This window comes from Gavia stellata, chromosome 6, assembly GCF_030936135.1.
Source record: "Gavia stellata isolate bGavSte3 chromosome 6, bGavSte3.hap2, whole genome shotgun sequence".
NCBI lineage: Eukaryota > Metazoa > Chordata > Aves > Gaviiformes > Gaviidae > Gavia > Gavia stellata.
The window spans coordinates 25430530-25457623 of NC_082599.1; the positions used below are offsets into that span (position 1 = coordinate 25430530).

The 27094-nt window shown below is 38.7% G+C and overlaps 1 protein-coding gene across 1 annotated transcript in view; it reads left to right on the forward strand.

Annotated features, from left to right (window-relative positions):
- The first annotated feature begins 16233 nt into the window (after positions 1 to 16233).
- Positions 16234 to 27094, forward strand: part of CDK14 (cyclin dependent kinase 14) — a 254406-nt gene continuing 243545 nt past the window's right edge. Inside the window, exon 1 of the mRNA XM_059818538.1 lies at positions 16234 to 16242. The gene's annotated coding sequence lies outside the window, so the exon portion shown is untranslated. The remainder of the gene's footprint in view (positions 16243 to 27094) is intronic.

Genomic DNA, 27094 nt, shown 5'->3' on the forward strand with positions numbered 1-27094 from the left:
GTGAACGGAGGGAGTAAAGATGGCATGTTTATGGTATTGTGCATAATGCCTTAAATCTAATTTTATTTCATGTCTTTAATACTAATTGTTGATGCTAATGTTAAGCCAAGGTAATAGTTTAATAGCAAACTTTAAAAACCTAAGGTTGTTCTATTGAGTGGAAGACATTAAAGTGACATCAAAGGAAATGCTGTCATTGGAGTTTGCCAACCTGATAGCAGATTAAAATTTGTATAAAAGGCCAGGACTAGATGAATACATCAGTTTTCGTGGTGCTTCTAACCTCAGAACCAAGCTGCATTCATGTATTGTTTCTTTTCTTCTGGCAGAGAAAGTGCTGTGATGCTTTTGGCAAGTTATTAAACATCTGAGCCTTAATTTTCCATTTGAGGGAGAAGGAAATTATTATCTTTCTCAGTGGATATTGGAGATAGATACATTTCTTATTACATCTTGAAGATATTCAGATGTTGCAGTACTACAGAGGGAGGATGGCCTTGGAAATACAAAGATGAAGTCAGACAAAAGTTATTCAGTACGGCTTCCCTTTGCCCCCATAACACAAAGAAGTTTTATTCTGTCTAATGTGGTTTTTGGATAGGTATGGCTTTTTTAGCCTTTTGGTCAAAAACAATGAAATGAACCTCTGCTGAGACTGAAGTTTGGCAACTTCTTGTGAAAGAGCACTTTATTTCTGATGTTTAAGTGTCAGGGCCTTCGTGTGGCAGTTTAAGGCAAATCTCTGCTTCTACTAGGAAATAGCTAACTTAGTTCTGCTATTAAGGTATTGTATTATGATAAACCCACATTTTGCAGTGCAAATTAACAGGTAACTGTGTATCAGCCTTCCATTTCTTTATCTTCTATGAAAAAAGAAATAAGAGGAATCTGTTTTAATTGTTTACTTTAAGAACAAGGGGTGTAGTCATAATATTTTCATATTAATACGTTAGTTGGGCTGATGCCAAGCTTATGTTAACATCTTGGTTTAGATTTATATGCATTGAAGTATGTCAGTTGTATGTAACATGTGATTCAAGGAATGCTTGTGCACTTCAGATTTAAATTTTTGTGTGGGTTGGGTTAGTTTTTTTTTCTTTTTCACTGTGTATGTGTATTAATGGTTCTGTTAAGTGTATCTTTTTCATTCATGCATTAGCCTTTGCTGAAGGAGGACCCAGGTTTATGCGTTTTTAACCTTATGCTCACATAATAAAGTGGGGTTTTTTATTTTGTGGCTTTCTTTTCTTGCATGTATTTTTAAAAACCTGCTGCTAGGTTTTTTGTTCTAGTACTAATACACAGGTTTTACAGTGCATCATATGGAAATGAGTTCATGCCTTTAATTGGTGTTCATTTCTAATACTTTGACTCGAGATTTGGGTTAAAGAACAGCTGTTTGATAAGGATAGGCTTAATGTTGTTTATATTACCTGGGTTTGAAATGAAAAGCAGCAATTAAAAAATGTAAATGAATATTTCTGGAAAGTGACCCCAGGGATGCACTTGATGTATGTTGTTTGCTACAGTTGATGCGATGGAAGTGTATTACACAGTTTAATATTAAATAATTTTTGCCCCCCACCTTCTCAAAAGTTGAGCTTTAGGGGAATACAGTTGGCAGAGTAAGAATAGAGACCGAAGTATTAATTGAGCACAAGCAAATCCCAAACCCCTTGAAATTTGAGATCATATCAAACAGTGCACCAACTCTGAAACCTGTATTGTCTTTCCCAGAGTTGCAGAAAGACTGGTGCATGCTCTCACCTAGTAACCTCTTGTACTCCCTGGCTTGTGAAAGAGCCTCTGAAACTTCTTCATTTGCATTGAAATGGCTTGGGAAATGGCAGCGCTCAGGCCTTGCATAATCCTTGGAATTAGGTGGCTGCAAAGGCTGTTTCATTTGTTTTATGATAGACACCTGCTACTAACAGGGGAAAATAAGGATAAGATAATGATAGTCTAACTATTCAGGTATGGGACAAGAATTTATTTCCGATCTCTGTAAATACAACTGGCAGCCTTTGCTGGTAATCATCATATTAAACAGTCCTCAGCGTGCCGATGTTATTAAGCTACGCTTTTCAAAGATAGATTTGAATTGCTTGACTGCCAGTTGCCAGCTGTTTTTTTTAAATACACGGTCAGTAGGTAGGCCTATCAAAAAATCATTGTGTGAGTCGTTTTCATTTCAGAGCTTGTTTGAAGCAGAAATACAGCAATTTAGAAACGAATGTGGACTTCGAGGGAGGAGATGGAGGGCATCCTTTATTCTGGATAAAAATCCAAATTATTCTGCTTGGTCTCTCTCGGCATTGGTGAAGGAGTACAGGTGCAGCCCAGAGTCACAGCGACACTGTGGCGGGGCAGGAAGAGCTGGTCTCCTCCTCGCTTGATAGCCCGCGCGACCTGCGGAGTCAGGCTGTTTGCTCCGTCGCTTTGCGGATGCCAGTTTTCAGTAAAGTTCAGCAGGTGTAAGAATGATCAGTAATTTTAGAAATTACACATCCTCGTTACCTCAGTAAATTACCTCATTTCAAGTTCGGCAAGGGGCAGTCTTCATTCCGAAAAGGATTTTTTTCTGCTTTTGTAATTTTATCCATGTTTTCCCAAACTTGGTACCCTGAGAAAATGCTTAATGAATGCATATTAGAGCTTTGTTAAAGCATAGCTAGAAGTTTCAAGGATTTACTATTGTAGAATTATACTGCAACTCCTTGTAGGACCTGTGCTGACTTGCCTGTGCATATGCTGAAGCCTGAGAAGGGACTTCCATCTGCAAAGGGACAAAGTCAGACTGTTGCTGTGACATATCCCCTCAGGTTTCAGGTGATGATCTGAGGCACCTGGAGAATGTGAGAGCAACAAATTTGGAGGGTTTAGGAAGGCATTAGAAAAGGACATTGGTGTGTATGGGCACGTATGGAGGGTAAGGGCATAAGAGCGGGTATGGAGGGCTAGGAGCGAAGGCTGTGTCAGAAGCAGTTTTAGGGAGAATGGGCAAGAGTTTCGGAGCCTAGGGGAAGATAATCTCTAATATTTGGAGCACAAAGTGCTTTTGGGAATTCATATCTTTCTGGGGAGTCCTCAGTCTCCCCGTTCGGTTTCAACAAATAGGTGTGAAACTCCCCGATAGATTGCCCTACAGACAGCTGATCCATTTTGGGATGGAAGCTCTTACTGTTGTCGCTGTTTAAACTTAATTACCGAAGTCTGTGATCTAGTCTTCCTGTTAACAATATAGCTACAGATAAATCTGTATGAGAGAGATTTGTTTTATCAGGTATTTTCGAGGAAGGAGTGATACTATAAACAAGGAATTTGAACCAAAATGTCCTGTTAAAATTTAGCTTTAGCTGCTAAGACTGTTTCTTGCACTTATTTTATTCATCTTTTTATAGTGGGGTTTTAGTGTTGCCAGTCCTGACAACTTAATTGCAAGTCTCATAACCTTTGTTCTTGTTCTGAAATGTTTAGAATTTGGCATTTATGTGACAATCTTCTTAGCATTTCAAAAGTAACTAAGAGATCAAATCAGTGTGTACACTGAAGACCTACTTAAAATTGCATTGGGGATGTTGAGTGTGTCTTGTAAACTCCTATAAAACTTTATTCTTTTTCTCCTTTTTCTTTTGACCAAGTAGGGCAACAGGACCTGAGGGGGCTTGACACATAAGTGATTCTTGTGCTGCTGGTACTGGCCTTCAGAGAAATTGAGAAAGGTGATGTCCCGCTTCTCAGAGCTGTGAAAACTGTGACAAAACAAATTAGCCATCTGTGCATGTATTGTAATTGGTAGTTCATGCTGTCATGGGAAGTTAAAGAACAATCAGCCTTTTGTGTGTTTATCTCTCAACGTACTGGTTGCACTGAGGTTAATGAGACTCCCCAGGAATATAAACACCTCGGATATAAGTGTAGAGTATGAGGTGTATATTTTTATTGTAACATTTTAAATAGAAACTGTTTATATGGGAAGTGTCAAATCGGTGGTTGGCATATGAAATTCAAAAGCAGCCATAAGACATTTTAAAGTGATCTTATGCTTGTTTTTTTTATATCACTGTGGCTTCAGTGGAATTTTAGATGGAATTCTTCTTGTCTGAATTTTTATGGCCTTAGTAATTGTATCTGTTTAATACTCAGTCTTTTTACATTCTAAATTATTTCCACAATCTTTTCTGAGGACAGATAGATATCCTATTAGATATACGTGCCCTCAATATTATAACCTCTAAAAGCATTGCAGGATTTTTGTCAGTCATTTTTGTCAAAATTGTGTCAGGCAGCAGCCATAATGTTATGCTGGAGTACCTCACACATATACATTCTCTCAAAGACATCCAATTCTGTTGGGAATCATACCTCAGAAGAGTTGTTCTGCAGCATTTACATTTCTGAGGCCCTCAAACCTTTCCTCAGTGAAACTTTTGAGTTGCAGTTTGTCCTTGAAATGCTCTAGGGGAAACATAATTTATATGTTTTGATGCTTCTGCTGTTCTAGACCTCTTTTTCCACTTACCGTTCTTAATTATATGCAGTATTGGTTTTTATGGTAAAACTTTTGTTTTGTTCCTGATCCTGTAAAAGATTTTGTAAACAGAGGGTTTTATCCAGTAAAATGGGGATGTACTTAGAGAATCATAGAATATCTCAAGCTGGAAGGGACCCATAAGGATCACTGAGTCCAACTCCTTGCTCCCTGCAGGGCTACCTAAACCTAAACCATATGACTAAGAGCATCGTCCAGACGTCCTTGAACTCTGACCGGCTTGGTGCCATGACCACTTCCCTGGGGAGCCTGTCCCAGTGACTGATCACCCTCTCAGTGAAGAACTTTTTCCTGATGTCCAATCTGAACTTGGAAGCAAACAGCCCCCCCCCCCTCCCCACCCCCAATACTACACAGAGCTCTCATATAAAACTGTAAATATTCAGTATTTTGTAGGCTTCCTGGCTTGAAACATTGTGCTGTAAATCCTGTAGCGGTGATTTAAGTGGAAGAAGATACCCATTCTCAACCTTCAACCTCTCAGTTCTATGGAATCATTCACCTGTTTTGTCATAGGCCTCAATTTCTTCTCTTTCTTCATGTGGTAGGTGGTTTTCAACTTGATACAAGAGAGATAGATATAAGCTAGATAGATTAATCAATGTATTTTTTCCATGTCATTTAACCAAGAGAAGTTTCCTTTGCATTTGAATTTGTTAGACTGAAACAGCGTGTTTCCTTTAAAATTTCTTACCAAAATTCAGGTAATTACTGAATATCTGAAACAAGGTAATGGAAATTCTTTCCCCTCTCTGAAATTAGTATTTTGCTCCTTTTTTAATTATTAAAACCTTTTGAGGCTTCTTGAATTTTCTTGATAGGCCCACATAATTGCTCTTGAGCTGAATAGAAAAAATCTGTTGATGTATAAATCCGTTCCAGCCCTGTGTAGCCACTGTGTGCTCCATCACATAAAAATCCATGTTCTTCTACTTCACAAGAAGATGGCAGGGCAGAATATCTCCAGGGAGTCTATTTAAGAATATATCCTAATGGGGTCCAGCTCCAGAGATGCTGAAAGAGGTGGTCTGAGGAGGAAAAGAAGTTTAGGTGACATTTTCTGTGAGAATGGGTGCTCTGCAAACATATAAGCTGCAGTAGCTGTGCTACCACTAACTGTATTTTGTAGAGGTAATTTTTATAGTACAAGGAAGAGGCTTTTTCTCTTGTCATTTCTGAAGTTTTCTATCTTCAGCAGCTCACTCCTCCTGAGGTGCTTTCTATTTCTCGCTGAAGATGTCCTGGGAAAATAGATAAGCTGCTCAACATGCATTAAAGCTTTATCAACTTCTGGACTTAAGTGCCCTTCGGTGAGAATGCCCAGGTGAATGCAACCCTCTTGTCTGAGTTACTGAGATAAAATGGAACAAGAAAAGCAGTCTGCAAGGGGCTAGTGACCCAAATGGTAAAGGGCTTTATAGGTCAAAACTAACACTTGGTATTTAACCAAAGAATAGATAAATATTAGTGCAATACCTGTAGTTCTGGTGCTTGTTTCCTGTGAGCACTTGACTCAGCATTGCATCAGGTTGAGCTTTGACATGCCTTTTTGATGTACATCATTCTGTGCCAATTTAATTAGTGAAGAACAAAGGTATAGGTGACTGCAGTGAAACTCCTACCCATTAGGTAGTGCAGCCTTCTAGACAAATATAGCTGGAAGGAGAGAAGATGATTCTCACAGCTGCTTCTCGTATTTCATCAAGAGAACCAACAATATTCCTAAGCCAGGTATTACTTGAGTGTTTCTATTTAATTTTTTGTCAGCAACTTCTTTAATCTCACACCATGCTACCATCTGACCTAGCGTTTTGCTATGATGAGATTTTCCAATCATTGTGATTTGCATGATGCTTATACGTTCATGATATCTGTTGGGTATGCCATACAGAAAAGGTAAAATATCCATTTTTGAGACTTAGAGGGGAATGACAACTAACCCTTCAGGTAGAAGACAAAGATATGGAAGAAGGATGAAAAATTGGCACGTTTTAAAAAGCTATTTTTTAGTTGAACTGCCAAAAGTTGCCCAAGGTTTTTGCAGTATAGGCTATTTGGATGATAAAATGATAATGGCATTTTATGCTGATATGTACAAACTGATGCATATGAAGAACTTAACTGCAGCTATGCGTGTGTAATGATGAGTCTAAACAAATTACATTACTCTGTCAACCTTCTTCAATGCCAAAAGTGTCATCCTTACTTAATGGAAGAGTTATATTCACCTCAACACTCATCATTGTCTTTCTTTCAGAAAATACAGGATAAATTAGATTTTAAAGTAGATTAAATTTTGGGCTTCAAGTCAATCCAAGAACACCTTTGCAAGCTGTCTGACATCCTGTAAAAGTACTTTCTATGCATACTGTAGAGGCCACAGAGGAAGCTCTCAAGAGTTCTGATTAATTTTCTGAAAATAATCTATATGATGCCTAAGGTAGTTGGCCATATCATCTCACTTTTGGGGTGCCTTCAGAATTTCATCGCTTCATAGTCTAGATTGGCTTAAAGGTATAAAGTGGTAGGATGCTTATTTCCATATAGCTTCTACCCTTTCCACAGAGGACACCAGGGTCTTGGCCTGTGGAACTTGAATTCATAGATTGCATGATCTTCCGCTGTGATACTCAGTGGATTTTTCACCGAAAATTTTTATTTTCCTTGTTAATAAAGCCTGTAAGGAGGGATAGAGGCAGCTGAACAGTGCTGGTGGGCTGAAGTCTTTCACTTGTATGTTGGTAGTTCAATTCCAGTGCAAGAGTTGTGAACAGTTTTTCCCATCTGAAGGTGGTTGCTTTACTGTTCTCATAACATGAATTCATCATTTGCATTGTGTGGCAAACTCGGCAGATAGCAAAAGCCTTAAGGACTGAAATGATGGCTCAAAGGAACAATGCTTAGTGAAGAAGAGTGGAATAGATGCAGATTTTTCAAAGTGGATACTGTAAACATGCAACTTATTTTAGCTTCTTAGCTACATCATAGGAATGTGTAAGTTCATTTGGCTCTATGCTTTTTTTAACCAACATAGCCTAGATTTTGTGAAAAAATCTTTTTTTAGTTAGAAAACCTGAGATTTTTTTTTCCATTGCCATGTAGAAAGACATCAGGTGAAATAAAAAAAAAACAACCAACAAAGCCTTTCATGTGAATATCTCAAAGTGAAAATGAAGGGAAGCTAAAATCCAGTACGTTCAAATAAGATGAGAATTTCAGTGCATGACATATTGAAACTTGAGAAAGATGAAGGTGAACGCATCTTTTTATGTTAAGTTTTAATTCATTCATAGAAAGCTTTCTTCTCCTAGCTATAATGCTATGGATGACTTTGAAACGGGATATCATTGAGTTTCGTCGCTGTATGAGATCAGCTGTAGCAATGTATGTAACTTGAAAATGAAACATTTTCGGGAATTCTTCCCTGGGGATTATACTGGTAGATATTAAAAAGCTATTGTTAATTTTTATAACTCTTCCTAAAGAAAAACTTTGTAAACTGTGTATTCATCATTAAAAATTGTGTAATAGAAATATTACTACCCTTTCCTGATCAGCTAGATTTTTTTTTTTTTTTTAATTGCAGGTATGAGAATTGTCAGCTATGTGGTTTTGGGAATTGTATGTCATAGTAGATGGGTTAGTTTAATTAAAGCTACTCCACTAAGCCATCTCACTGATTGTTATCATCTTCCAGACAGAGTGCATACATTTGAATTTTATACTGCTCGAGTTCTTTGTGGTGTTTTTGAAAAACGATTGACTGAGATGTTGATTTAAGTGTCTTTGTTTTTCTGAGTAGTCTAGGTCGTGGTGCTTTGTACACAATGTATTAGTAACATTAAGACTTAGCGCCTGAGCGTGAGATTATGTGTATATGCAGGTATATCATAAGTCTTAGGAACTATGGTGCACTTTTTTGTCTAGAATTTTTTTCATGTATTGCGAAGATACCTCCATTTCTGTAGTGAAATGTTGCTACTGTTGACAGCACACGTAACCGTATGATGCTGAAGATAAATGACTCTGCTATTGCTTACTGTCTTTCAGTTGGGGATGAGGAATTTAGGCAAAGAAGATGCAGATTATTTTACCTGACACTTGGTATGGGCTTCATACTCTTTCCAGATAGGCATTTTTTTACAGCGTAATTCTAATATATTATAAAGGCATGAACACAGTACTAGTTGAGATAGAATTCTGTCTGTGTGTAACAGTTGGGTTCGTTTTTGCAAGTATGAGCGAGACATGGCTGGGAGAAAACTATAGCAAGGCATGCTTTATTATTGCAGGTTAAGGTATATTGGAGTCCCATTTTACCTCTAACTAGATGCCCACCCCCAGTGGAAAAGCCTACAGATTTGCTGTCTTCTTAAAAGTAGAATAATTATGAATTTCCATACCTTGACTGAGTTCTGCATCTAGTATCTGTGTATATCAACTGCTGATCATGCTGCAGATCTGACTGCCTCAGGCCTTTGCATTTCTTCTCTTTAAGTTCTTTTGGCTAATAATTAGAGGTTAACAGAATTCTTTAGAATAGTACTTGTACAATACCTTTAACTAAGAGCTAAAAAAAAAAAGAAAAAAGACGACAAAAGGACAAAAGTGAGTCTTGGAAAATAGCATTTGGCTTCCCTAAGAGGAAATCCTAAATCAAGTTAAAAGACCGAATTCAACTTCTTATCATAGATATATTGCACCAATGTGTTTTAGTCTGGATTATTTTACTTATATGAGATCTTTGCTGGCATAGCAAGGAACACAGAAGTATGAATAATAAAGAAATCAATCTCAGTGTAACTGTATTAGTGTTCACAGGAGGATGTGGCTTTGCTAGGAACGTTAGAGTTAGGTTTTCCTATTGCACAGAAAGAGTATAATTGTCCAAAGTCATTGGATTAACCTTTTATATGCAAAGACTGTTTTCACTGAGTTGAAATTTATCTGGACTGATTTGAAGTATTTTTCAGATATGTAAAATCATTACACAGTGTTCTCCATGTTGTTGTTGTTCCCTTTGAAGTTGTACTTTAAACATTCTTTATAATGGAAAGTATATTTGGAATCAATCCCTAAAACTGTAAAATCTCTTTTTTAGTCTTAAAAGTTGGAAAAATGATTGGCACTGTGTTACATTTCAGACAGTGACTTTTTAAGTGAAGTCCCACCATACCAGATAATGCAGATGGTATAGTTCAAATATTGGTTTTGTGACGCAAGTTTAACAGCATGTTGTACTTGGAATAACTTGTCACACATTCCACTGTGCAGTATTCTCCACTGCTTCACTCGCCATCTTAAGGTAAAAATTATTTTCTTTGCATTCAACACATTTTTGTCACTGCTGGGTTGTTTTATTAAGGTCACGTCTTGTGTACTCTATGTATTCTAACTTCAAACTAAACCCAAACTTACCAGTTGAGGGAAAGGGTCATAATTTGTGATTGCCTGTGATAGTAAGGAACTGAACTGGACTTGGACAGGTGTTGTCCTATCCAGCCCTCTATTTCTGAAACCAAGATGCTTGTTAAGCATCTTATTAAATCAATTTTTATGAAATATTATCAATGGCTTATGAAGTGGCTTGCCAGAAGTCCAACTGAATTCCACAAGTGAGCAAATTTTCAATACTGTAAAGTGTGTTTACTTTTTCCCTATATATTCAATCTGCAGTTGTCAAAATGGAAAGGTATGTGTTGAGGAGCAGTGGCTTTCCTCAGTCATGCAGTTTCTTCTATGAGGAGAAAATGGGCTCATAAGGATGTATGATACTTGTAAAAATTACTGCATGTGTTTATTACTTCTTGGAGAGGGGGAACAGTCAGCCACCTTTCTCCCTTGCTTTTGCTCTCCCCTCCTCTGTCTTGGATGGTTTAATGTAGACTAATGGAAATAGGACATTACTTAAAAGTTGTAATGGAACAGTATGTAGTATGACCACACAGAACTCAAAGTAACTACTGGCATTCTTTTCACTATGCCATATTAATAAATGATGGTTTGCATGTTTAGTTAATTGACCGTCAGAGCTGTGATATTGTGTAATCTCTCTGTTTTAAGTATAGTAATTTGCAGGTGACTGTGTATCTGTTATCGTGAAAAGCTCCAAAGATGCCTCCTTATATGTGAGAAATTGTTCTAAAGTGCCACAGAGCATTTTGGAGTCTGCCCTGGGATGAAAGTGGTGGCATGACTTAGAGTACTTGTAATGTGAAGCTTATACTTGCAGCTGGTTTTCATGCAGAGTTTTAAAACCTAAACCCATAGGTATTTGGCCTTTTTTTTTTTTTTTAATTGTATTGAAACTTCTTTAGTTCAGCTGCTTTCCCACCCCCTTGGAAAACAAACCATTACCATGGTACAGGGGGCTCTGTGCCATCCATCAATTCCGGCTATAATCCTAGACTTCCTTTGCCTGCGAGCCAGGTTTCCCAATCCTGTCTGTGGTACCATGGGCAGCAGCAGAGCACGTATTTGTGTTCCAGCCAAATTGTGTTCAACCACAGTCTGCAAATGGGACTGGGAGTAGGGGAAGGGATGGGGCTAGCACAGGGGAAGGAGAGGGATAAGAATAGCAGGGAGTCAAGCAAAAATGCTGGGAAGCCTACATGGATGAACAAGGAGTTCCTAACAAGACTCAAATGTAAGAAGGAAGTATACAGAATGTGGAAGTGGGGACAAGTAACCGGGAAGGAATACAGAGACATCTTCCAAGCATGCAGAGATGCAGTTAGGAAGGCAAAAGCCCAACTGGAATTGAATCTGTTGAGGGATGTCAAAGGCAACAAGAAGGGCTTTAATGCAATAAATGCAGATTATTTTTTTTAATGCAGTAAAAACAATTAACTTTGAAATATGGGAGAGTTTGGCTTCTTTGAGTTAAATCCCGTTACTTTGTAGGCTGTTAGGCATGCTTTCACTCTCCATGCCTTGGCTCAACACCTTGCTTGCTTCTGGAATGCAGTTCCCTGTCTCTCTTCTGTGTTCCCTTTCCCCATGGCTGTCCACCACATGGTGCCTGTCTTTTGGCTCATATTGGTCTCTGCAGGTGCTTACTCACTAGCTTTTTTTTCTTTTTTTTTTTCCCCCTGAGGATCCTTCTGCCCTGTTCTCCCTCATCCTCAGACAAATTTGATGTTGACAGAGTAAGGACAAGAAATGTAAATGTTTTGGATGTATTTTCTCATCATTTCAACTGGAAGCTTTTTTTCATGTTTTCTTTGGAAAACATAAGACACCTGCTTGAGACACCTGAGAAGAAAATTTTGGCCTAGAAAGTGGAAGTCATCTTTTTGGGAGAAGTGGAGGCTTCTTTCTGTGTAAAAACCAAGCTAAGAAACTGAGTAGTCTTCTGGAATATGCCCCTGTGACTGAGGTTGGGAAATAGATGAGGGGGAAAAATAACAAGTACTACTTAATTTTGGAGCATCTTAGGGAATTTGCTTATGCCATTCAAGTTTTATCCTCACTGAAAACACTGATGCTAGATTCAGCTGTGAGCCTTGAGTTGAGAAGTATTTAAGCATGTGTTTAATTCTTGGTGACTGTGGTGGAACTCGAGCAAATGTGTGGAGTTTAAGCACGCTGTGCTGTCTTCAAAGTGGGACTCTACGGAGGAGCCTGTTTCTGATGGTCTTGTGAGGTGGGTCACTGGAGCTGACTGAGGCGTGAGCCAGGGCTGTGTTTCGCCTGCTAGTTCCATTGCACCTCCTCGTTAAGTAAAAAAGAAAAATATTTCTGTGTGTTCAGGATGTCATCTCAGTTGAGCTGCGTTCCTTCTCTCCTGAAGATTTCACTTATGTATACGTTACTGTCCCCTGTCCTAGTCCACTTCCCTGTCTGTCCAGTGCTCCCCCAACCCTGGGAGGTTTCTGGGGAGCCAGGAGCCATCTGAAGCACAGGCCAGCAGGGGCTGCTGTAGGAGTAGGAGATGGAGAAGATTTGCTGCCTCCCTTTTGGAGAAGCCCTCCTTGAGGGTTTGCTCCTGTTGCACTCCCTTCCCTCCTACCACACCCAAGCTCGCTTGGGTTCAGCAGTGGCTTCCCAGCACAGAGTAGGTGTCTGTCACTTACTCACAGCTTTGCTTATTTTGTATGCTCATAAATTAAATACTATGTTTCATCCTTGCAATGCTAGAATTAACTTCAGAGTTCATATTTTGGCTCAATATATTTTTAAATGCTTTTTTGTATTGTTGATGTAAAAGTGGACAGTGGCATTCGTAGTGCTTATTTCCAGATGCCCTTAGATTATGGCTTTAATATCATTTGTCACTCAAGAACTTGCTGGTTTCCTTCAGTTCTGGGAAGTAATTGAGTTGGGGATGATTAGTTGCATCCTTTTGATTGAATGCTGAGGTTTTTTCCTTAATTCCTATGAAATCACTGTCAGCTACTTTGGCTGCAGTTCTGTGTTGGGTTGGGGCAGTGCTATGTTGTAATTCAGTATCTTTTCAGAAAGACTGCTGTAAATTGCCTAGATAGCATGTACATGGTTACTTTGGCTGCAATGCTGCTGCAGAGCCTGGATACTCTGCCTTTCTGGGAACTCCACAGGCAAGTCCATCACATATTTAAAAAAAAAAAAAACCTTTTTAGAAAGAGCATGGTATTGCTGGTGAAATTTAGACAGAGAAATATTGTACCCTCAGTGCTCATCTGTACCTTTTATATTTTACTCCACTGGGATTACCCTGTCTTGAGGGATTTCTTTGTTTTCTGCTTTAGATTTCCCCCTTTCTTAGCTGTAGTACAGCCGTACCATTTCAGCTTGCTAGTGCAGAAAGATGTTGTGAATTCAGTTGCTGAATGAGCCCAGCCTGACTGAAAACACTAACATTGCTAGAGAGATGCCAAAGAGTTGCAGGTGAATCTAACCTGATCTGGGCAACAGCAAAACGGTAAGATGGGGCTTGCTTAAATCTCTGGGATTAATTGGGTGCTGGGGTTTTCCATTTCAACCTGAAACCTAGTTATCACATGCTTCCAACTTGAGCAGGATTCATTCTGTGCATGTCAGGGTGGGTTTTCTTGGGAATGCTTAAAATCCAGGCAGAGGGAGGCGGTGGGAAGCTGGGAATGCCACATGAGACCTCTCGGCAGCCACCCTGGTGAGACTCCCCGGCAGCACTGCCTGTGGTTTGTAAATATCAGGGAGAAGGTAGGGGAAGGCTTAAAAGGGATGCTTTTCTCCATACAGCTTTGTATTTCTCTCTCCAGCAGCCTTATTTATTATTGTATTAAGAGGATAGTGTGGGCAATTTTTCCAATATATGCTTGGCTGAACGCCCTCTGGGACGAATGAGTGAAGGACGTGATCAGCCACTTTTTCATCTCTGCTAACAAGTCTGTGCATCTTGCTAGATCTGAATAAATGTCTTTATCAGTTACAGATTTGCTTGGTGGTGGAAGAGAAAATTAAAACAACCCTTTATAAATACATGCTATATCATGGACATCAGAGTGTCTTTTTGCCTTGTGATTATTATTAATGTGAATATTACCTCTGTGATTATTTTATTTCTCTTGCATGCTGTCTTTATTTAATAAAAGAAAAAGTGAGGTAGTCATTTTAAGTAGTCATTCTTGAATTCTTATGTAGGAGTGTGTTGGCAGCAGTTTGGATCTTGGTGGAATATTTCAATGTATGAAAGCTTAGAGCAGCAGCGTGTTCAGGGAAAGAGAGGAGGAAAAAAGCATCAGTTATCATTAGTACAAGAGAGAAAGATTAAAATGCGGCCATTGTATGGAATAATTTGAATTCTTTTTAATGACTTAACTGACAGCTAGTGTGTTTCAGTTGTAGATCAAGCCATAGATTAATCTCAACAGAAATCCAGTGGAACTGAACAAAAAAAATATTTCACCATATGTTCTAGCATTTAAAGGAAACCAACTGTGGTAGTAATGGTAGAGTGATGAAATATGTTTTCTGCTATTACTAGTTAAGGGTAAAAGCAGAGGGGTTTATTTCTAGAGGAGCATGTTTACACTTTATGCAGTATGTGAATTATACTCCAAGAAGAGATCAGTTATATATCAACGTGGGGTCGAATAACTAGTTTGACAGCGATTCATGTTTGCTTTTTCTGTACTTGCCAATTAAGGGTTTTTTCTTCTTAGTCACTGAATATGATTGAAGGGGGAAGATTCAGTCCTACCTCAATTATTTTCTGAAGGTTTTGTTAATTAATTTACTGGAGTTCCTTATTTAAAAAAAAATTTTTTTCTACGTGTGTGACACTGTATGTACTGCAATGTAAGTGATGTGGACTGTTTCACACTGTATACAAACTTAATTTGCATAGTTTTGTCTCAGAAAGTAGATATGGTTTTTTTTTTTGGTCAAGAATAACGTTGAATTTTTCTGTTACAATAATTATTTCAGCTGCAAGCATTTTTTAATGGAAGTTTTCCTTTGCTTATACTGTCATACTTATTAATAAATTGCAAACCTTCCACGCGTTTGCCATTGTTTAATACATAGAAGTAATCCAGCCGTTTGTGTTTGCTCTCATGTTGTACAGGAATGAAAGTCCAGAAACTCTTAGGCACATGGGATTTTTTTAAAGCAAATTTTAAATTAGGGTATTTCTTAGTGATATTTTTTCATCTATGTGTATATGTGAAAGTTCTTGCTTCCACCAGCTTTCTTCCTCCAAGTGTTTTTTTTCCCCAAATGTAAAACCATCAGCTCTGTTCTCTGTGTTACTACTGTCTCTGGAGTTCTCCCATTTTTGTTTTCTGAGCTTAAGAAATCAATAATGTTTTGGACATTTTTTATTGATAAATAATATTCCCTATGGTAATATTTAGTTAAACACAGATCCCAAATTAACTAGGGGGGGAAAATAACATATGATGTGGAAAATGAGGCCAAAAGTTAAGAATGCAGATGGGAAATGTAAGAAATACATGGTTTGATAGGTGGTTAGTGCTGAGTTCTCTGTAATGATTACACCCTTCCCTGTGTGGATCAGTTTTGTAGTGAAGCTGATGCCTGTCACAGCACGAGATAAGAGCTTACCTGAGGAGTGAATGTTTGTCGTAGTCTCCTTCATGTCTCTGACTCCAGATAGAAACAACTTCAAAAAGCTGGTGCTGAGCAGGCTAAAAATCATCATCACCGCATCTCAGCGCAAAGAGGCTAGCCAGCCTTTGAAGCCCTACAGCAAAAATGGTCACCTAACTATCTCTTTTTAGCTATTTTGCTCTGTAAATCTTAAACAAAAGCAAACAAACAATCCCTAAAACCAAGCACACACACGCAGAGTTTTTAACATTTTTCCCCTCCCCCTGTAAGCTCGGGTGGGCTGTTTAAAAAGTTGAGCTCTGAGCAGGTACCCTGTCTGAGGCAGGCAGTTCTTGTTTCCCCCAGAGAACCCCCAGACAAGCAGATGGGCAGTACCATTAAAAGGGGCTGCCATTAGGCCTCAGCACAAGTGTGCCCAGTCGATGCCAAGGGGCAGCTGGCGTGGGCACTGCGAGAGTGAGTCGCGCAGCTCTGCTGGGCTCCAGCTGCCGGAGGGAAGAGATTATTCCGTCCTTTAAGGGAAATCCTGGCACGGTGCCGGCTCCCACCGAGCTTTTACCTCATGCAGGTTTTGGTATGCTGTCCTGGCCTGACCTGCGTGGTCAGTAGGAATTTGCTGGGACGGGAGCTTGTGCCGAATGCTTGGCCTGGGTCAGGTGAGGCTTCAGGCTGTCCTATTTGGTGACTTCTCTATAAATGTGAGAGCTGATGTGCCCCTTACAGCTCACAGGAGCTGCCGGGCAGATCCAGGCAGCTTCGTTGGGGTTATTTCCCTTTCAAGTCCTGGCAAAATATTCAGCTGTCAGGCGGTGCTAAACACGGTTTGTAAATTGAGTTTGATAATGCTAGTGCTAAAATTTTCCGAAATGTTTCAGGTACTGATACAATGATAATTACAGCTTACAAACCACGTTGAAATGAAGGAGAGTAGCCTAGCAAATATTAATTGAAACAACAGAGAAACTGTGTGATACCAGTGCTCCAAAGCCTGTTTCTGAACTGAAGAAAAATGTAGCTGGTGTTCTTAATTTGGGAAGAACAGGTTAAATACTATGTTTTCTGAGTCTGAGTTCCCTTAGGTAGGTCCATATTGGCTTCCAACATCTTTGACTAGGTTTTTCTTTTGGTACCATGGCAGGAAGGTACCTGAATAGAAATTTGGTTAGTTAAGGAACAGAGTCTTAAGGACTTTATTTTTTTTAACCCTGCTATCACAACGTTAATGTCAGGACATATTTACCTCTGTAAAAGTCACTTTGGGGCTTTTCCCTCTGTTGCTGGTGAACTGAAGCAGTATTGTGATCTTGCTGTTTTGTTTATCGTATTCCTGGGTGGATGGGCTTTCTCTGAAGTTCCTGTATCAGTTCTGGACTGGCCCACAGAGGACGCGGAAGCAGACAGCTTTATCTGTTAATTGTCTTACTGTACGATGGTGTGCGAGTCAGAAATGGTGTGAAAAGTGTAGGTGCAGATTTTTGTTTTGTTTTGCAAAAAATTTGGAATTTATCATTAGAATTTGGGTAAGTTAATGCTACAGTAGAACTTGCTATCTCATCCTGCTGACTGCAGCTTCTGATTGAAAAAGATTTGTGATAAACTTCAGCTAGATGTTATATAAATGTGAAGTAGTCTAAGCTAGTAGCAAACATCATATCAGCAAGCTTTTGACCCAGTGTGTATTGTTCTATCCTGGAAATTGTATAGAATTCATGCTAGTTGTATTTTAATTTTGCTGTGTAGGATGTTTATAATTTGATATTAAATTTTATACAACTTACCTGAAGAGGAAAATACCAAATGTTGCCAAGTGAGCAGTGAGGAAATAAAACCACTAGAAAAAAGAATGTTGCCTATTTATGTATTGTGAAAGCTCAGCTTCATTTAATTCATTTCTGATACTTTGCAGTCTGCAGGCTTAGTATGTTTTAATATGTCCTCTCCCAGTTTATGAAATCTTAGTGCAAGTGCAAAGAAAATGTATTTAAACCTGTAGAGAATATGTGTAAAATATGCTTGCCCAGACATCCCTGTAAATAGTGGGGGTTTTAATGAACAAATGGGTTCCGTTGTTAAATATTGGCTTTAGAAATGTTATTTTAATGTTGTGCAGAAGAGTTGTCTTGGAAAGTTCTACAGTTTAATGATGGGGGTGTTGGTTTCACTGCTGCCTGGGAAAGCGGTAGAACCACCATCCATAATTTTCAGGTTGGCAAGGAATTCCCCGTATTTGGTAAAGTAGTCCAGATACATAAAATTATATAATTATGAAATGTGATTATACTGTTGGTGGGCAGCCGTGCAGGAAAAGCCATGCAAAGTATCTGCAGTCAGTCTCAGTTTTGTGAAATATTTTCATGAGAAACTTAATGTACTGTATGGATGGAGGACTGATGTTCTATCTTTAACAATAGATGTGATTTTTGACCAATTTGATTCTTGGGATTTGCTGTTTGTTGAAAGTGATTCAAGATGAACTCACAGCTTTGGAGGTGCAAACTGCCACCAACTGCAGAAGGCTTGACTGTTTTGTACTGTTAGAGCTTTTTCTTTAAAAGTGATTTGAGCACAGTCATAAGCCTACAGCAGCACATGTTTTTGCTTGAACACATCAAAGCAGCAGCAGTGATTTTCACTTCCCTGTTGAAATACCTAGTTTTTTTGAAAATTGAGCATTATCTCTATGCTGCTCAGAGAATTCTTCTTATAAAATTACAGTTGTCCTTCTTATGATGAGCCCTTCTCACTATCAGTTTGAAACCTCTCCCTTTTAATTTTTATGTTTCTTTGTAAGAAGAGATATACTGGTGCGTTCTTCATATTCTGAATAACTTTAGATGCTATAAATTTCACTATATCCCCTGACAAGATTCTGAGTTGTGGGACATGGTATGTTTGCAGAGGTTCTACCATTTTTTTCCAGCATAGCACGTTACGTACTGAGAAGCAAGTTTCATTACGCTTCCTTACACCTTTTTGCTCTGAAAATTGTGCTACTGCAAGTCTGACAAACCTGCAATAGCTGCTAGAAAATATCTTTAAGACTTTCAATTCAAGTTTTATAGAATTCTGTAACCATATCATTTATCTGAGGAAAAAAAGAGAAAAAAAGAACAAGTTAGAAAACAGAACAAGTTAAAAAAAAGAAGTCGGGTGTATATGAGATCCAAACATAGATGAGGACTATCTTCACTTAATTGCTTGTGAAGCTGGACTTGTCATCCTTGTCTGAAGTCTCAAAATTTCATGAAAGAAAACAATGGCAGAAAGGTCATGGATAGCTGTTACTAAGATTTCTGGGAGGCTGAGTTGGAATATGGGTTATTCAAATATCTGAAGAGTACTTGCACAAGAGAATAATGACAACGTTGAAGCTCTTTTTCTGTCTATACCTTTACACTGTGCTGATTTGATAAAGGATAACTTGTCAAATTCAGTGGTTTGGAAGATAATATGTGAGGGAGCAGATCTAGAGTCACTCGGAGAGCTTGTCTTCCCTTGTGACATTGATCTGCCTTGGAAGCTGCATTTCTTAAGCTGTAGGGTTGTTAACCTCAGGTATGAAGCACCTAAGAGCAGGAGAGATTTCTTTCTTGGTACTGGAATGAAACTTTGAAATGCATTAGCAGAATAAAATAAAGAACTCTCATTACCTAGTTTTTCCTCTAGCTTTTGCTTAAGATAGTAAAAAAACGACCTTTGGAAGAGAAGAAAGGAAAGCAAAGAAGAAAAAATGCAGAAAAGAGGGAAGGGAATGAAGTAAATAAATTTTTGTGGGTTTTTTTAATGAAGGAATTGGTCTGAATGAAGGAAGAAGAGCCAAACTAACTTACCATTCTAGTCTTGAATTATTTCGTGGGAAGCACTTTTTAAGCATCTGCTGAAGATAATGTGAGACTCCCAGTGCAATGAAGGTTGTCATACCTGACAGAAGATGGTTGTAAAACCTTTTCACCTGCAAATGCATGTATTTTGCAGAGATGATTGTGTAACCTGTCTCCTTCCTCTTTTCTTTTTATAAGAAAAGTGCTCTTCAGCATATATGTGAAGGTCCGTCTTGAGTTCTTAAACTGTCTTTGCTTCAGACTGAAAAGTCAGACAAACTCTCTGGTTCATTGTAATTATAAATTAAGTCTTTATCTCATCATGGCTCATTGCTTTCGTCTGACTACAGGCTCACCAGATAAAAGAATTTAGTTGACTTCTTAGTTGTGTAGTTGAGTTAAAGTCTTATAGTGTCAGTTGCATGACCAGATCTGACCACAGAATCACACAGAATCACTAAGGTTGGAAAAGACCTGTAAGATCATCAAGTCCAACCATCAACCAACACCACCATGCCCATTAAACCATGTCCCACAATGCCTCGTCCATGCGTTCCTTGAACGCCTCCAGTGGCGCACTACCAATAGTAGTATTTTTGTTGCAGTTCCTGCTTGTAGGAGAATAATTCTTGTTTTCATTTTGCATCAGAAGTACTTGATGATACCTGTGAAAGAATCGAGAGACTTGCTAGGTATAGGCAAAGGAGCCTAAAGGAACTACATAAAACTATTTTCAAGGCATGGAGTTGTTTACCATTTATTTTCTTAAAAACCTTACCGACAGCCTCAGAATTTAGCAAGAAGAGGCATTTTGCTGTCAAGTCTCTCAAGATTTCTCACACTTGAATGTGGCAGTGGGAAGACTTACCGCATTTATGGATATGCCTTTGATAACTTCATGATTGGGGGGAGTGTTGGAGGATAGAATAAAATTATAAACCTGTAAACTCGGAAAGACTTATTATAATGTTTGTACAAAACTACTAATAATGCACTTATGGAAGGAAAACTGTATAAACTTGCACTGGCACATGTAGCCATCTGTTGGAGCAGGAGGCTGATATGGGAAAGGGGTTGAAAATATTTTTTTAATCTTTATTTTTAAATGCTGTTCATATGGTTACAGAGGAGGATAGACAACAGATACAAATGAGTAACTAAGTAAAAGAGTTCAGAAACCACCTGTCACAATTTCATGGGAGAGTGTTTATGTTCAGACACTTTCTCCACTGCTCTGCTGGTTACCAAGGAGTTGCTGGCTCGTGTCTGGCACTGGAAGCTGCCTTTCCCATGCTGACATCTCTGCTGATCTGCTCCTCTGTCCTCCTGCTTGGTTTACTGGAGGAATGACCAACTGCTTTTGGATGCTGTAAGTCCTGAACCAGGTTAATGGAAGCAGCAGCCTGGCTGTAATGGCAGGAAAAGCTTGAATGTCATATTACATGCCACTTACGTTGAGGCAAAACTGAGCATCGTGCAAGTAAAAGGAAGAATTTATTTGCCAGGCTTTATTACTAAACAGTTACTGTATTTTGGGGCATAAGTACAGAAATAGAGCAAAATGCCCCTTTAGATCAGCTCTGTTGAGTTTCTGTCTCTTTTCATGTATGTTACAGGCTGACAGGACTTCTGCATGACCTTTGTCTGAGACCTTGTCCTTAGATGGCTTCTCCTGATGACTGTTGTCACAGAACAGGATTTTACTTTGAGGACGTATATAGGCTTTTATAGACCTAAAAACTAATCTGAATTCTCTTCAAAATCAGACCTTTTTTCCCTGTGAGGAGAGGAACATCAACTTTAATGGACTGAAAACTCACTTTTCTGAAGTTAGGCTGTGCTATGAACAGAAAAAAAATTTAATTTTAGAAATCCTCAGCTCCACTTTGCCATGTCCAAGAGACATACAATCATGTGCAGTAATTCCTGACTCGAGGATTGTGTTTGATTCAGTAATTATGCTAATATTTAGGTATTAATTTAGCAGAATAAATACGTGCTATATTGCACATCTGGCAGGGGGAGTGGTGGTGAGAGGAGAGAGTTGTGTAAGCACTGCCCATAATAACTTCCAGTATAAAATTTTATTTTTCCTTGATTCAGGTGTTTGAACTTCTTTTCGGATTTATATGATCTTGGGATTCCTACTCCAGGTCTGAACCGTTGGCCTTTCTATGAGAGTGACTTGTTTCTCACTTGGCAATTCAGCACAGACATTTAATCTGCTCATTGGGTTCAGTGTTTCAGACAAACACAGAGAATTAATGTCACAGCTTCAAGTTCAAAAATTCTTCCATCTGGCACTTCAGTGACCTTTTTATATTTGCCTTCTTCTACACGACAAAGACAGTTGGTTTAACATCAGCTTCAACTTCAGAAATGGTGATTTTGGGAGAGTGCCTTTGAGATGAGCTGTGGGGCATGTATGAGTAAGTCTGTGCTAGGTACAGCAAGGAGCGTACCATATCCCCAGATACCATTTTCAGTCTCCGAGCTCTGTTTTCAGTTGCATTTGCTAGTACATAGCTAGCATTGCTAGCAATCTCTGCATCCAAATAAAGCTGAACAAATAATACCCAAGAGTATGAATTATAGTTCTGGGACACAGTTGAGCCTGTTACCCCCGGAGGTTACTAGAGAGAAACAACAGGCCATCAGGGCAGGAAAAGAAATGCTTTTTTTATAATAATTTTTTCCTCACATCTTCCTTCCTTCCTTCCTTCCTTTTGTGACTGTTAACTCCATTTCTTGTCCTTTGTTTTTTCCCCCCTTTATTTTTCTATCTTACTCAAGTTCTCTCGCTGCTCTTTTTAGCTGTACCCATCAAATGTTCAAACCAAAGAGCTAGTGCTGATGATTACAGGGAAGGGTGAGCGTTGAAGGTCTTCTTTCAAATTTGGGCCTGATTGCACTGGTTATTTCCAGTATGAACTTGCTGGTGATGTCGTGCAGCATTACATGCCCTACTTCCCCTTTTACAATTTTATTCACTCCCTTATCTCATCACTACTTCTTCCTTCATCTTTTCCCATATTGTAGCTTTCTCACCAACTGAACTCTGTTCTCGACCTGTTCATGTTTCTGCTTGTGGGTGCAGCAATCCTTTGCTGACCCTCTCTTCTTGGGAGAGATGGAGAGTGCTACCAGCTGGACTGAGAAGAAGCAGACAAGACCTGTGGTTATAACAAGAAAGAGACATCCTACTGCTTTGTTCTCCAAAGAGAATGATTCTCCAAATAGTTGCATTTTTATTTTGAACAAAGCTGCTTATAATACTCCAGAACATTCCCAAATTGTGTTTTGCAAGTAGCAAATGTCAAATTCCAGCGCTGCCAGAATCCGCAGATGACTTGTGTAGTTCTCAATTGTCATAGTACCAAGGCACAATAAAAAATAACATGCTTATAAAAGATAGTGAAATCTTGTATCCAGAAAGGATTTTTTCAGTGAAAATTAATGCTAGCCTTATGCTTTCAGCAATTCAGCTGTTAGGTTAGTAGTCACTTGGCTATTTATGTTTTTTTTCTTTATACATCTGTCAGCTAAATGCAAGTGCTGTCTTATTCTGTGTAATAATGAGATTGTTGTGCTACCTTCCAGAGGGCTTTGGCTCTACAAATTATAATCTATATCTTCATAATATTTCACTTTAAAAAGCCCAAGTGCTTTACAAAATTAATCAGTGCTCCCAGTTTCTGCTTGTGATGGGGCAGGATCATTATTATGAACAGAAGAATGGAATTGTGGATAGGTTAACTGACTTCCGTGCCTCAAGTCACTCAGTAATTTATTTATTTTTGCTCAGTGGGTGCTAGATCTTGGGTTTCACTCTATTGGGTCTTTTCATACTACTTCTCTTGGAACAGTACAGATGGAGGAATTCAGATGTTTTCTTCTGATTTTTCAGTAAGAATTTTGGATGTTCGCTCTGTTATTTACCCAACCAACCACTTTTTCCCAGGAATTACACAGTGGCAATGACCGGTAGAGAATAGTAGATGGATGGCAATTTTTTAATACTTTACAGAAGTCCATAGGTACTGGATGACCAAAGTAAACATTTGTAGGATGTTAAATGTAGGAATTAAAAACCAGATATAATGCATCTTCCTAAAAGATATGATGAGCTTCAGAGTAGTATATCTTTACACTATACAAACATTCTTAGCTTTTTTCTTCTGTGTAACAGGATGTCTGGTGTGCCGTGCCGAAGTTGATTGTTGTTGAGGATATCTTTATTCACATGAATAAATTCCACTGATACGGGACAGCCTGTCTTTTACTAAGTACCCTAACAGGTGATAAATTCAGGGGACATTCATGACTGGTTTTAAAATTCACGAACCATAAGGACTATAAATTACTTACATGTTTTAACTGATCACTCTCACTCTTTAAATGCTATATTACTTTAAACAGTAAATGAATTAATCCAGTAACCTTTAATTCTAAGAATGCTGTTTGCTTGGGACCTCTTGATTTTGCTGACAGTGATGAAGTGAAAAAAATCTTGCATCGAAACTGTATCACAATAACTAAATCTTATAAACCATTTATTTTTTTTTACATTAATCCCAAATGCAGATTAAGGGGTATTGCTTGAAAATATATAAGGTGATTCAAAGAGACATCTTTATTAGAAATTACTCCATGAATGGTTATACTGATTTTTATTTATTTAATGAGTCTTATTATGCACTTTATGCATGGAGCAAAAATACACTTACTGTGATTTCAGTCTCTTAACTTCAGCAGCAGTTTTTATGGGAAAAGTGTGGCTGTTTGCAGCTTGTCTTGAGATATGATAAATACTGTGATGTTAGGGTGGGGGCTGTAGGAAACTGTAGCCTTACTGATGTAATGATGACTAAGCCTATTTATCCTAGAGCAGCTTCGGGATCTTCTCAAATTGGTTGTGAGATTGAGTAGAAGGAGAAGGAAAAAAAGACTGTCCAAGCCGTTTTGTTGTCTGTCATGCATTGTCTTCTGATTCTGATCAGCGACTAAGAAAGTTGCAACGTATAATCTATCTTATGCTTTTTTGTGGTTCTAGGATTAGGAATTTGGAAATGCCTTTTCTGTAATGTTCTGGGTGTGTGGTAATGGCTCTTTTTACTTCAAATAAATAAAACCACAGAGAAACACTAAAATAACTTTTGATACCAAACTGCACTAACTTTTGTGGGGCTGCTTTTTATTTTGCTTTGCATTGCCAGAATTTGTGATAGCTCAAGTAATTTGGAATTGACATGAATATTCTGTTTTCTAGATAAATCTTCCCTTTGCTATTTCTTTTGAAAGTAGAGAAGAGCTTTCCAGGCAACTGCAAAGTAGCTGTTTGTGCTGTAGGTTTTAAGCAGCAAAATGATTTCTGTCTCATCATCTCTCTTTTTGTCTTACTTTTTTAGTTGAGACTGAGTAAATAATTGTGGACAAATTTAAAAAGTGGGTTTATTTCAGTTGTCAGGGTGTGGAGAATGTATGAGATACCAGTGGTTGCGCTGGTGTCTACTTGGTGTATTGGTGTACTGTTTGGCAGCAGAGTGTGAAACAACTTGGGGAAATACAATTGTGTGCTTAACATTAGTGATTCATATGTGAGAAATGTAATGGGCAGGATGTTCATGGAGAGGTGCTTCTGTTGGACCACACCTGGACGGAAAAGCATCTTTTCTCCCAGGCTGAGGTCAGGGACTCTCAACTACTAATACTGTTACCTCACTGCATAGGAACAGTCATTGCTATTTTCAGAGTAAATCCTTTCCCACAGAGTCACCAAGCCCCTGGACAGTTTCCGAGCGCTGCTTTGGAAGTGCTTTTCCAAACAGTAACTTCAAACACAAAAAATGAGTTTCTGTAGGACCACTCTGTTGTCTGTGGAGAAGAGCAAGACTCTTCCAAAGGGAGATTGGGTGTTGGAGTCTAGTTCAGGTTTTCCAGGACTTTCATCTTGGAACTGAAGCAGAGACTTGGGGGACTAATGTCCTACATGTAAATTTCTCTGGTGTGAATACCATACATACCATTGCCATTGTTTTGTTTTACCTTTTTTCCTTGTAGAAAAAAAAATAATATATATATATTTTTATCATCTGCCCCTTATCCCTGCCCCTCTGTCCCTGTTTTTGCCAACATCCGTTTTTCAGCATGCTTCTCCAAGGTACCTCTCTTGGGATTCCTGCCAGGTGGGAGCTGAGGTGGCAGAAAGCAGTTGTACCCCCTCTTACATTTCATGTCTGGGGCCACCTAACATTCCCAAAGTAAGAGGTGGTGAATCAGCTAGTGACTTCCTTGAGTCTTTACTATCTGATAGAATGTTTGGAAGGACAGTAATGTCTTCTCGAACAATCCTTACATGACAGCGGTTTTTGGCGTATTGCCTGTTCCACTTGTAATAATCTATAGTAGTTAAATTTAATATGTTGATTGGCCTGTTTTTAAACCCTGTTTCCTGTAAAGAAGAGAGAAAGCATAAATGAAGATCCCATTCCTCTGCTCCCCATAGTTATGAGATCTGCTGGCAGAAATACCTCATCTGAAAGTGATAACTGTGATTCATTGTACCACTTTTAAAAGCCAATTAGTTTCTGAAATAGTTTATACTTCTGAAAGTTATGCTTTGAATGTAGTTTGTGGGAGAAGTACCAAATCATGGCAGTAACTCCTGAAGGGGAAAGAATCACTTAAAGTGTTGACATACCTTAATGACATACCTTACTTGTATGATGACTTTTGTTTAAGAAACAGTAATTAAAACTGCTTAATGGCTCATGCTGTTTGCTACACAGAAGTTTCTTTAAATGGGTATCACATTCATACTGAAAAGTTCTTGCCTCCTCTTTCTCTTGATTGCATTTTATAAAGCATAATTGTTATCTTGTGTGTGACAAACCAAGATATCACCTGTATTGTCTCTACATGTATTTGAGGTAAATACTTGTAATAGTTAAGGTGCCATTGATCACATCTTCATGTAGCACCAGTTTTAGACTCTGGTGGCATTTACAGCATCTCAGTGAGTGTCTGGGCTCCACTGTTTTAAGTACAGCATTACATAGATTTACAGAGCAAGGGCAAGCAGGGGTGATGAATCATACAGATTGACTTCCTATATGTCATGAGCTCTTACACTTGTTTAACTTTGCTTTTTATTCTGGTAACTTGTAGCTAAAGCAGATACTCCACAAAATTGTCCAGTTTGGAGGCTGCACCGGCAAGAGATAGTTTCCGCTACTTTCTTGAATTGTCATCTTCATTGGAGTGCACGAGGGGAGAGTGGTCAAACATTGGAACAGGCTGCCCAGGGAGGTGGTGGAGTCACCATCCCTGGAGGTGTTCAAAAAACGTGTGGATGTGGCACTTTGGGACATGGTTTAGTGGGCATGGTGGTGTTGGGTTGATGGTTGAACTTGATGGTCTTACAGGTCTTTTCCAACCTTAATGATTCTGTGATTCTGTGTGTAGGGTTAGTAATAGTCCCCACTCTGAAGAACCTGTGGCTTGTGTAGATAAAACAGATGAAATGGGGTAAAAAGAAAGGTCCTGTCTTACAGATGGCAGATTGGACTCAGAGGGAAATTCTCACTAGCCCAGTGGATCACAGAGGAGCATCTAAAAGAGGCTGAAACTGAGCCTCTGTCCTTTGTGACAAATACTGTGCTTTAACTGGAAAATGGTCCTTACTCTG